Genomic DNA, 13,107 nt, shown 5'->3' with positions numbered 1-13,107 from the left:
TACCTTTTTTATATGTTGAGTATAATTCAAAAGGTAATTAGAAGTAGGCCTTTACATGTGGTCATTTTATATAAACTATTTATTCATTGATATTACAGAATGTGCAATATCGTGATATGTATCGTTATCGGGATATGAAATTACCTATATCGTGATATGAGATTTTGGCCAGATTGCCCAGCCCTACCTACATGCACATATTACCTTGACACCGGTGCCCCCCGCACATTGACTCAGTACCGGTTCCCCCTGTATATAGCCCCGCTATTGTTATTTACTGCTGCTCTTTAATAATTTGTTATTCTTATGTCTCTTTTTTTAGGTATTTTCTAGAACTGCCTTGTTGGGTAAGGGCTTGTAAGTAAGCCTTTCGCTGTAAGGTCTACACCTGTTGTATTCGGCGCATGTGACAAATAACATTTGATTTAATTTGCTGCGGTGCACACAGACCAATTGCTCTAGTTTTTACAAACTTGTGATTATCATGCGGCGGATTCTTGTCCTGTCAGCTTTGAAGTACAATGACCGCATTCATCCCAAACCATTCAAGGGAATCTAGAAATGGAGGCATGTGGTGTGGAAACTCTTGGTCCTCTCTCTCTCTTTCGTCTCGAATGTTCGGCATCTCTCACATGAGAATCTAGCATTTTCCATTTCAGATTACGGAGCTCTCGCTCTCCTGTTCTTTCTTCCTCCCTCCCTTCTCACACCACTCTGTGGAACAGGGCCAAGGGTGCACTGCCTCTCCACCACGGCCCGCCTGCTCCGCTCATCTTTGGCGGGGGTTACTAACGGCCAAATCCCTCAGGCCACAGCAAGTCAGTGAGCCTTTATTTACACAACACTTCTACCAAGGCTCTGACCACGGCCTGGTCAAACAGGAAATCGGCACTCGGGCAGGGTCGAGCTGTAAGGTATTAGCGCGTCATTGGCAAGAGCCCCATTCCGTTGAGTGGAAAGTTAGAGCTTACCTCTGTCTCTGTAAACGGAGAAATGAGCTAAAGCTCATGAGATTAAGGGTATTTAATGCTTTCCATTGATAGTTAGATGCTAAATGGATATTAGTCCAAATTGTTTTGTAGCATTTCGGTGTGAAGGCGTGGTGATTTTAAATAGTTTGCGAAGAAAATCAATAGTCCCTTTAAAAAAAAAAGGATGATAATGTAAAGCCACAGTGGGATTGGAGTGCTGTAACGAACTGTTGATATTTTTATATGTACAGTGCCTTGCGAAAATATTCGGCCCCCTTGAACTTTGCGACCTTTTGCCACATTTCAGGCTTCAAACATAAAGATATAAAACTGTATTTTTTTGTGAAGAATCAACAAGTGGGACAAAATCATAAAGTGGAACGACATTTATTGGATATTTCAAACTTTTTTAACAAATCAAAAACTGAAAAATTGGGCGTGCAAAATTATTCAGCCCCCTTAAGTTAATACTTTGTAGCGCCACCTTTTGCTGCGATTACAGCTGTAAGTCGCTTGGGGTATGTCTCTATCAGTTTTGCACATCGAGAGACTGACATTTTTTCCCATTCCTTCTTGCAAAACAGCTCGAGCTCAGTGAGGTTGGATGGAGAGCATTTGTGAACAGCAGTTTTCAGTTCTTTCCACAGATTCTCGATTGGATTCAGGTCTGGACTTTGACTTGGCCATTCTAACACCTGGATATGTTTATTTTTGAACCATTCCATTGTAGATTTTGCTTTTTATTTTGGATCATTGTCTTGTTGGAAGACAAATCTCCGTCCCAGTCTCAGGTCTTTTGCAGACTCCATCAGGTTTTCTTCCAGAATGGTCCTGTATTTGGCTCCATCCATCTTCCCATCAATTTTAACCATCTTCCCTGTCCCTGCTGAAGAAAAGCAGGCCCAAACCATGATGCTGCCACCACCATGTTTGACAGTGGGGATGGTGTGTTCAGCTGTGTTGCTTTTACGCCAAACATAACGTTTTGCATTGTTGCCAAAAAGTTCAATTTTGGTTTCATCTGACCAGAGCACCTTCTTCCACATGTTTGGTGTGTCTCCCAGGTGGCTTGTGGCAAACTTTAAACGACACTTTTTATGGATATCTTTAAGAAATGGCTTTGTGCAATATACGACTGATTGTTGTCCTATGGACAGAGTCTTCCACTTCAGCTGTAGATCTCTGCAGTTCATCCAGAGTGATCATGGGCCTCTGATCAGAGATGCAGCCAAGTCTTCTCCTTGTATGAGCTGAAAGTTTAGAGGGACGGCCAGGTCTTGGTAGATTTGCAGTGGTCTGATACTCCTTCCATTTCAATATTATCGCTTGCACAGTGCTCCTTGGGATGTTTAACCTTTCTGATCTCCCCATCCCGGATCCGGGATCGTGAATACAGACTCAAGCTCATCACCATAACGCAACGTTAACTATTCATGAAAATCGCAAATGAAATAAATATGCTAGCTCTCAAGCTTAGCCTTTTGTTAACAACACTGTCATCTCAGATTTTCAAAATATGCTTCTCAACCATTGCAAAACAAGCATTTGTGTAACAGTATTGATGGCTAACGTAGCATTTAGCATTAGCATTCAGCTGGCAACATTTACACAAAACAGAAAAGCATTAAAAAAAATCATTTACCTTTGAAGAACTTCAGATGTTTTCAATGAGGAGACTCTCAGATAGCAAATGTTCAGTTTTTCCTGAAAGATTATTTGTTTAGGACAAATCGCTCCGTTTTCTGCGTCACGTTTAGCTATGAAAAAACCCCTGTATCCAGGATTGTGTAAATCTATCAGCAAGCTCATTAGCATAACACAACGTTAACTATTTATGAAAATCGCAAATGAAATGAAATAAATATGCCATCTCTCAAGCTTAGCCTTTTGTGAACAACACTGTCATCTCAGATTTTCAAAATATGCTTCTCAACCATAGGAAAACAGGAGAGAGTTTGCTGCACTGAAAGTAAAGGGGCTGAATAATTTTGCACGCCCAATTTTTCAGTTTTTGATTTGTTAAAAAAGTTTGAAATATCCAATAAATGTCGTTCCACTTCATGATTGTGTCCCACTTGTTGTTGATTCTTCACAAAAAAAATAGTTTTATATCTTTATGTTTAAAGCCTGAAATGTGGCAAAAGGTCGCAAAGTTCAAGGGGGCCGAATACTTTCGCAATGCACTGTATGAATGTGCGTTATAACATTTGGGGTTTAGACCTAATGGTTCTTCACCACTGGATGACAATTTATCTTGTGACACGAAGTCTTTTTGAGCTGAGGTATGAACCGAACCATGACGCATGGATTTAGGAAACCTTTGCACGCCTGCATTTTATTTGAATGTTAAGACCGCAGGTTTGGCGCTTTGTTTGATGCTACATGTAGAGAGACCCGTACAGAGCTATTCTCTTTTTGATCATGGTTTATGAATGGCTTTTTGACAAATGCACATGCAGTTTGAAATTAAACTAGGTGAAAATTGGGTCTGATTTTATCAAATATGACTTGGAAATTGTCCTCTACCATGTTTTTAGGATTCATAGCCCAGACTCGGATACTTAGGTGCAATCTGTAAATGTAATTTCCAAATAAAAGTGCTGACCCTGGTTTTATTTGTAAATGGGAGTGATGGGTCTTGGCAAATAAAGGGATTCTACTATCTGTGGTTGACTCTGCAGTGTGTTGGTGGGAGCCTCATGGAAACTTGGCAGGTTAGGAAAGCCTGGTCCCACATCTGTTTGTGCTATATGGTTACAGTTAGGCATGAGAATGACCATAGGAGTTGGCAAGACAGCACAAACAGATTTGGGACCGGGCTATGGCTAGTTTTGAAGCCATTTTAGCAGACTGTCTGTCTTTCGGTCCTGTTGACCGGGAGGCTGCAGTCACCGAGCCATGCCTGCAGTGCGGACAACCTTCCCTCACATTCACCCCTCCCCAATGTCCCATCTCTCTCTATGACCCTGTACAGTGTGTTCGTGACCCAGCACATTTGATTTCCTCTCGGGTCACCTGCTGTCCTCGAATGCCTCTCTCCCCACCAAAGTCACCTTTGTGTCCAAAGCGGAATGGGGATTGAGGGTGAAAGATGGGTCTGTGTCCGTGCGGGGCTAATTATAGAAGGATGGATCGCTTTGCAGTTACCTCCACCTCCCCACCCCCTACACTCAGTCCACAACTAGCCACCTCAGTCACACTAGTCTGGATTGACCTCCCTGCTATCCTTGCAGTAAAATACATCTATTATGCTTCCCCCCCTGCCCCTTTACTACAACATCATCCAGAGCTATTTGTAGCTAATGCTGTTGAATTATCAATGAGGCATCAGCGCTTAACAAATCACAACACGCACGCACACACACAGCCTATTCAATAACTGAATAGTGCATGGCAGTTTTTGAGTTTTTTTTTCTGTATGCCAAAGGTTGTTGCACTAGGCTAGAGTATCCATACTGTGCTAATTCAGGAGAGAATAAATATGCTACAGGGATGGTGCTGCTGATTTCCTCCAATTTATGGGAATTTTCACATCCCTGAGACTGGAAGCCTGTTGGTTTTGGTCCTGAGAATTCAAGGTGGATTCAAGAGGGGCTTTTCAGGAGAGTGCAACGTTACAGAATTGCGTCTTCCTGAATGTTCTATCTCAAAGTGCGCTCTATTTGAATTAGATTTATGTCAATTGCCAGGTTAGAAAGTCCCACTTCACTGAATACACTACATCTAGAAGTAGAGTTGCTGGTATTGTGACAGTGTAAACCCTCTGGTCATTTCTAACTGTAAACGATTGAAACTGAGTTAGCATGCTGCTTTCATACACCTATAGCAGTTTAAATCCCTAGTCTTCTAAAGAATTCCCTTAACTTTAGCTTTAGAGGATATGTTTCTGGCCCAGGCCTTGGAGTGGGAATGGGCTAGGCATTGTATCTGAAGCAGGCCTATGAGTGGGTAGGGGCTAGGGGTTGTATCTGGAACAAGCCTAGGAGTGGGAAAGGTTTAAAAGCCTGGCTTCAGGACTTGGGATAGTGTGCTTAATACAGATCCCAGTTGTCAAGCTGACAATCTCTGGGGCTTTCACTTCCTTGAAGTCTTAACACTCTTAACCTGAGTAGACTGGAGAGTCTATTGTTTGCGTGCCTTTTCAGACCTGGGTTTCAAATAGAGGTTGACCGATTATGATTTTTCAACGCCGATACAAGATTTTATTAGGGGACCGAAAAAGCTGAATCCGATTAATCCACTTATTTTAATTTGTATTTATTTATTTGTAATAATGACAATTACAACAATACTGAATGAACACTTAACTTAATACATTAATAAAATCAATTTAGCCTCAAATAAATAATGAAACATGTTCAATTTGGTTTAAATAATGCAAACACAAAGTGTTGGCGAAGAAAGTAAAAGTGCAATATGTGCCATGTAAGAAAGCTAACGTTTCAGTTCCTTGCTCGGAACAGGAGAACATATGAAAGCTGGTGGTTCCTTTTAACATGAGTCTTCAATATTCCCAGGTAAGAAGTTTTAAGTTGTAGTTATTATAGGACTATTTCTCTCTATACCATTTTGTATTTCATTAACCTTTGACTATTGAATATTCTTATAGGCACTTTAGTATTGCCAGTAAGAAGTATAGCTTCCATCCCTCTCCTCGATCCTCCCTGGCATCAAACAAGGAAAACATTGACAACAGCCACCCTCGAAGCAGCGTTACCTTTGCAGAGCAAGGGGAACAACTACTCCAAGTCTCAGAGCGAGTGTTTGAAACGCTATTAGCGCGCACCCCGCTAACTAGCTAGCCATTTCACATCAGTTACACCAGCCAAATCTTGGGAGTTGATAGGCTTGAAGTCAAACAGCGCAATGCTTGAAGCATTGTGAAGAGCTGCTGGGCAAAACGCACGAATGTGCTGTTTGAATGCTTACGAGCCTGCAGGGTGCCTACCACCGCTCAGTCACTGCTCTATCAAATCATAGACTTAAATATAATAGCACACAGAAATACGGGTCTTAGGTCATTAATGTGGTCGAAACTATCATTTTGAAAACAAAACGTTTATTCTTTCAGTGAAATACGGAACCGTTCCGTATTATATCTAACGGGTGGCATCCCTAAGTCTAAATATTGCTGTTACATTGCACAACCTTCAATGTTATGTCATAATTACAGTGCCTTGCGAAAGTATTCGGCCCCCTTGAACTTTGCGACCTTTTGCCACATTTCAGGCTTCAAACATAAAGATATAAAACTATTTTTGTGAAGAATCAACAACAAGTGGGACACAATCATGAAGTGGAACAATATTTATTGGATATTTCAAACTTTTTTAACAAATCAAAACTGAAAAATTGGGCGTGCAAAATTATTCAGCCCCCTTAAGTTAATACTTTGTAGCGCCACCTTTTGCTGCGATTACAGCTGTAAGTCGCTTGGGGTATGTCTCTATCAGTTTTGCACATCGAGAGACTGAAATTTTTTCCCATTCCTCCTTGCAAAACAGCTCGAGCTCAGTGAGGTTGGATGGAGAGCATTTGTGAACAGCAGTTTTCAGTTCATTCCACAGATTCTCGATTGGATTCAGGTCTGGACTTTGACTTGGCCATTCTAACACCTGGATATGTTTATTTTTGAACCATTCCATTGTAGATTTTGCTTTATTTTGGATCATTGTCTTGTTGGAAGACAAATCTCCGTCCCAGTCTCAGGTCTTTTGCAGACTCCATCAGGTTTTCTTCCAGAATGGTCCTGTATTTGGCTCCATCCATCTTCCCATCAATTTTAACCATCTTCCCTGTCCCTGCTGAAGAAAAGCAGGCCCAAACCATGATGCTGCCACCACCATGTTTGACAGTGGGGATGGTGTGTTCAGCTGTGTTGCTTTTACGCCAAACATAACGTTTTGCATTGTTGCCAAAAAGTTCAATTTTGGTTTCATCTGACCAGAGCACCTTCTTCCACATGTTTGGTGTGTCTCCCAGGTGGCTTGTGGCAAACTTTAAACGACACTTTTTATGGATATCTTTAAGAAATGGCTTTGTGCAATATACGACTGATTGTTGTCCTATGGACAGAGTCTTCCACCTCAGCTGTAGATCTCTGCAGTTCATCCAGAGTGATCATGGGCCTCTTGGCTGCATCTCTGATCAGTCTTCTCCTTGTATGAGCTGAAAGTTTAGAGGGACGGCCAGGTCTTGTTAGATTTGCAGTGGTCTGATACTCCTTCCATTTCAATATTATCGCTTGCACAGTGCTCTTTGGGATGTTTAAAGCTTGGGAAATCTTTTTGTATCCAAATCCGGCTTTAAACTTCTTCACAACAGTATCTCGGACCTGCCTGGTGTGTTCCTTGTTCTTCATGATGCTCTCTGCGCTTTTGACGGACCTCTGAGACTATCACAGTGCAGGTGCATTTATACGGAGACTTGATTACACACAGGTGGATTGTATTTATCATCATTAGTCATTTAGGTCAACATTGGATCATTCAGAGATCCTCACTGAACTTCTGGAGAGAGTTTGCTGCACTGAAAGTAAAGGGGCTGAATAATTTTGCACACCCAATTTTTCAGTTTTTTTATTTGTTAAAGAAGTTTGCAATATCCAATAAATGTCGTTCCACTTCATGATTGTGTCCCACTTGTTGTTGATTCTCCACAAAAAAATACAGTTTTATATCTTTATGTTTGAAGCCTGAAATGTGGCAAAAGGTCGCAAAGTTCAAGGGGGCCCGAATACTTTCGCAAGGCACTGTATGTACAATTCTGGCAAATGAGTTCTCAGCGAGCCAGGCGGCCTAAACTGTTGCATATACCCTGACTCTGCGTGCAATGAACGCAAGAGAAGTGACACAATATCACCTGGTTAATATTCCCTGCTAACCTTTATTTTAGTTAATATGCAGGTTTAAAAATATATACTTCTGTGTATTGATTTTAAGAAAGGCATTGATGTTTATGGTTAGGTACACGTTGGAACAACGACAGTCCTTTTTCGCGAATGCGCACCGCATCGATTTATATACATCGCAGGACATGCTACATAAAGTAGTAATATCATCAACCATGTGTAGTTGTCACTAGTGATTTATGATTGTTTTTTATAAGAAGTTTAATGCTAGCTAGCAACTTAACTTGGCTTCTTACTGCATTCGCGTAACTCCTCGTGGATTGCAATGAGAGGCAGGTGGTTAGAGCGTTGGACTAGTTAACCGTGCACCTCAGCCGCGCTCAAGGTTCTAAACGACATAACTGCCATCGATAAGAGACATTACTGTGCAGCCGTATTCATCGACCTGGCCAAGTCTTTCTACTCTGTCAATCACAACATTCTTATTGGCAGACAGCCTTGGTTTCTCAAATGATTGCCTCGCCTGGTTTACCAACTACTTCTCTGAGTTCAGTGTGTCAAATCAGAGGGCCTGTTGTCCAGTCCTCTGACAGTCTCTATGGGTGTGCCACAGGGTTCAATTCTTGGGCCGACACTCTTTTCTGTATACATAAATGATGTTACTATTGCTGCTGGTGATTCTCTGATCCACCTCTACGCAGACGACACCATTCTGTATACTTCTGGCCCCACACTGTGTTAACTAATTTCCAGACGAGCTTCATTGCCATACAACTCTCCTTCCGTGGCCTCCAACTGCTCTTAAACACAAGCAAAACTAAATGCATGCTATTCAATCTGCCTGCACCTGCTTGCCCGTCCAGCATCACTACTCTGGACGGCTCTGACTTAGAATACGTGGACAACTACAAATACCTGGGTGTCTGGTCAGACTAAACTCTCCTTCCAGACTCACATTAAGCATCTTCAATCAAAAATTACATCTAAAATTGGCCTTCATATAGTGCAACAAAGCATCCTTCACTCATGCTGCCAAACACCCTCGTAAAACTGACCATCCTACTGATCCTCGACTTCGGTGATGTCATCTATAAAATAGCCTCCAACACTCTACTCAACAAACTGGATGCAGTCTATCACAGTGCCATCCGTTTTGTCACCAAAGCCCCATACACTACCCACCATTGCGACCTGTACGCTCTCGTTGGTTGGCCCTTGCTTCATACTCGTCGACAAACCCACTGGCTACAGGTTATCTACAAGTCTCTCCTCGGTAAAGCCCCGCCTTATTACTGGTCACCACAGCAGCACCCACTCGTAGCACGCGCTCCAGCAGGTATATCTCAGTGGTCACCCCCAAACCCAATTCCTCCTTTGGTTGTCTTTCCTTCCAGTTCTCTGCTGCCCATGACTGGAACAAATTGCAAAAATCTCTGAAGCTGGAGACTCATCTCCCTCACTAGCTTTAAGCACCAGCTGTCAGAATAGCTCAAAGATCACTGCACCTGTACATAGATGGGCTATCTTACCTACCTCATCCCCATACTGTTATCTATTTATTTTGCTCCTTTGCACCCCAGTATTTCTACTTGCACATTCATCTTCTGCCAATCTACTATTCCAGTGTTTAATTGCTATATTGTAATTACTTTGCCACCATGGCCTATTTATTGCCTTCACTCCCTTATCTTACCTCATTTGCAGTCACTGTATATAGACTTTGTTTTGTTTTTTTTCTACTGTATTATTGACTGTTTTGTTTATTCCATGTGTAAGTCTGTATGTGTTGAATTGCTACGCTTTATCTTTGCCAGGTCGCAATTGCAAATGAGAACTTGTTCTCAACTAGCCTACCTGGTTAAATAAAGGTGAAATAAAAAATAAAATAAATAGGAAGTGTTACCATTTCAAGTCTTAAATCTCCTTTTCGGATATGGAAAGTCACGCTTTTTTCTTTAAAAAGATCATATTTACATATCGATCTATCATCTTAGACCTGGACTGGTGACGTTATCTGGCTTCACTGCCCCGTGTTTTTCTAGGAAGAGCTTTCTCTGAATTGTGTACGTTATAGCGAACTCATAGCTTTCCCCCCATAACAAGGGGAAGCCATTGTCTACAGCCAAACTAAGCTACACTGAACAAAAATATAAATGCAACCGTTTCAAAGATTTTAGAGTTGTAAGTTTGTATCAGGAAATCAGTCAATTGAAATAAATCCATTATGCCCTGATCTATGGATTTCACATCACTGGGAGTACATATATGCATCTTTGTCACAGATACCTTAAAAGTGTGGATCAGAAAACCAGTCAGTATCTGGGGGTGACTACCATTTGCCTCATGCAGTGTGACACCTCTCCTTCGCATAGAGTTGATCAGGCTGTTTCTTGTGGAATGTTGTCCCACTCCTTCAATGGCTGTGAGAAGTTGCTGGATGTTGGGGCCTCCCGAGTGGTGCAGTGGTCTAAGGCGCTGCTTCGCAGTGCTTGAGACGTCACTACAGACCTTAGTTCGATCCCAGGCTGTGTCACAGCCGCCCGTGACCTGGAGGTTCATGAGGCGACACACAATTGGCCCAGTGTTGTCTGGGTTAGGGGAGGGTTTTCCGGCCAGGATTTCCTTGTCCCATCGCACTCTAGCGACTCCTTGTGGAGGGTTGGGTGCCTGGAAGCTGACTTCGTCTGCAATGTTTCCTCCGTGACGGAGTGGCTGGCATCCAGGTTAAGCGAGCAGTGTCAAGAAGCAGTGCTGCTTGGCAGGGTTGTTTCAGAGGACGCATGGCTATCAACCTTCGCCTTCCCCGAGTCCAGTCGCTGCAACTCCCCTATGGGAAAGACTAACTACCAATTTGCTATCACAAAATCAGGGAGAAAAAGGTAAAAAGAAACTGTTGCTGGATATTGGCAGGAACGTGCTGTCGTACACGTCAATGCAGGACATGGAAGAACTGGGACATTTTCATCTTCCTGGATTTGTGTACAGATTCTTGCGACATGGGGGATTATGTTTAAACATGAGGTGATGGTGGATGAATGGCACGACAAAGGGCCTCAGGATCTCGTCACTGTCTGTAGCTTATGCCTGCCCATACCATAATCCCTCCCCCACCATGGGCCACTTTGTTCACAACGTTGACATGAGCAAACTGCTTTCCCACTTCACGCCATACATGCTATCTGCCAGGTACAGTTGAAACCGGTATTTATTTGTGAAGAGCACACTTCTCCAGCATGCCAGTGGCCATCGAAATCTGTTTTTCGGCGTCGTAACAGTCAGGTCAAGACCCTGGTGAGGACGATGAGCACTCACATGAGCTTCCCTGAGACGGTTTCTGACATTTTGTGCAGAAATTATTTTGTAAAAACCCAGTTTGTCAGCTGTCCGAGTGGCTGGTCTCCGATGATCCCACAGGTGAAGAAGCCGGATGTGGAGAGGCTGGCTTGGTTACACGTGGTTTGTGGTTTTTGAGGCCGGGCTGTTTCGCAGCCAGCTGTTATTGGGAGAACCGTGAGGCGACGGGTAATTGGCCCAGTGTCGTCCGGGTTAGGGACGGTTTGGCCGGCCGGGATGTCCTTGTCACATCACGCTCTAGCGACTCCTGTGGGAGGCCCGGCGCATGCACGCTGACACGGTTGCAAGGTGTACAGTATTTCCTCCGACACATTGGTGCGGCTGGCTTCCAGGTTAAGCGTCAAACAGTGCAGCTTGGCGGGGTTGTGTTTCGGAGAACACACAACTCTCGACCTTCACCTTTCCAGAGTCCCATCGCTGCAACTCCCATATGGCCAAGACTAACTACCAATTGGCTATGACGAAAAAGGGGGTAAAACAATTACGGAGGCGGCTTATGGTAGAGAGATGAACATTGAATTCTCTGGCAACAGCTCTGGTGGACATTCCTGCAGTCAGCATGCCAATTGCACAATCTCTCAATTTGAGACATCTGTGGCGTTGTGACAACTTCACATCTTATTGTCCCCAGCACAAGGTGCTGTGTAATGATTGCTGTTTTAATCAGCATCTTGATTTGCCGCACCTGTGAGATCGATGGATTATCTTAGCAAAGGATGCTCGGTAATAGTGGTGTAAATTTGTGTGCAAAATTTGAGAAATAAAAGCTTTGTGCATGGAACAATTCTGATCTTTTAATTCAGCTCATGAAACACGGGACTAACACTTTACATGTTGCGTTTTTTATATTTTTGTTCAGAAAAGTTGATCCTTCTCTTGTCAATCCCCTACATTTATCCTGTATGTGAATACTTTGTTGCAGTGTATTCAACTTGTGCAGGGCACCAACAAGTAACCTGAATTTTACAATTTTATATTTTGAACATGGCTCAGGTTAACCACTCTTCTGTTAGTTTTCCTAAGTAAAAGTAGCTAGTAAGTTTACACTCCATATTTTATTAACATCACACGCCATATCCCGGGGATCTGCAAGAATGTTTCTGTATAAACCTAGATCGTCTGACTCATGCACTTGACTTGCCCTGAAATGACTGAACCACATACAACTTTCTTTTTAGCTGTTGACAGCGCTGTATTCTGTGCGTTCTGCGGTCAAACAGACCAGCTGGATTGTGAACCCCCCCCCCCCCCCTCAGTTTTTTCCAATGTCTTCAGTTTTCTGGCTGAGTGGGGTGACTGGTGGGCGAGTGCTGCCATTGGCCCATCATCCTCCCAGGCCAATTATGGAGGGGCTGGCTGGAGGGGGAGAAGCAGCGGAGGGTTACCTTTAGCCTGGAAACGAGTCCCAGCCAAGCCATGTGATGCCTGTGGCATGTCCCTAACCCCCGGCCAGCTGACTGAGGCGCGCACATATGCGCCTTACGTGTGTGTGATATACATGCATACAGACGCTTGTATGCACATACCACACACTTAGGAGAGTGGGCAGGTTGATATGGAAACAAAGATAAGAGTGGGGCTGAGAGGGAAATGACAATGGTTTTAAGTATAGCGAGCATTCGGCTGTGGTAGTTACCCAAGTCTTAAGAATTCCACCATTTTGTTTGACCTAAGCAGTTTTCCATATCTAGAGGTTGTTCAGGAAAAACTGCAACATTTACCCTCTACCTCTTCTTTGTTATAATCTCTAATTTCCCTGGCTGTGTGTGTGTGTGTCAGGCCCCGGGGAAGACCATTCACCAGCTATTCCTGTGAATGGTCTACCCCGGGGCCTGTTTGTGAGATTAGATTCTTCTTCATTAACATGTTTCAGATGTGATGGCTCTGCCATTAGCAACATTAGCATCCTGGACTAAATCTTCAATCACTATG

At 43.2% G+C, this 13,107-nt stretch overlaps 1 protein-coding gene across 3 annotated transcripts in view; it reads left to right on the top strand.

The window, feature by feature from the left end:
* Nucleotides 1–13,107, top strand: part of acsl1a (acyl-CoA synthetase long chain family member 1a) — a 62,793-nt gene that overhangs the window by 12,165 nt on the left and 37,521 nt on the right. The window lies entirely within an intron of this gene.

Source organism: Oncorhynchus mykiss, chromosome 10 (assembly GCF_057628025.1).
Source record: "Oncorhynchus mykiss isolate SJ-2025 chromosome 10, ASM5762802v1, whole genome shotgun sequence".
Lineage (NCBI taxonomy): Eukaryota > Metazoa > Chordata > Actinopteri > Salmoniformes > Salmonidae > Oncorhynchus > Oncorhynchus mykiss.
This window is presented reverse-complemented; position numbering and strand designations above follow the sequence as displayed.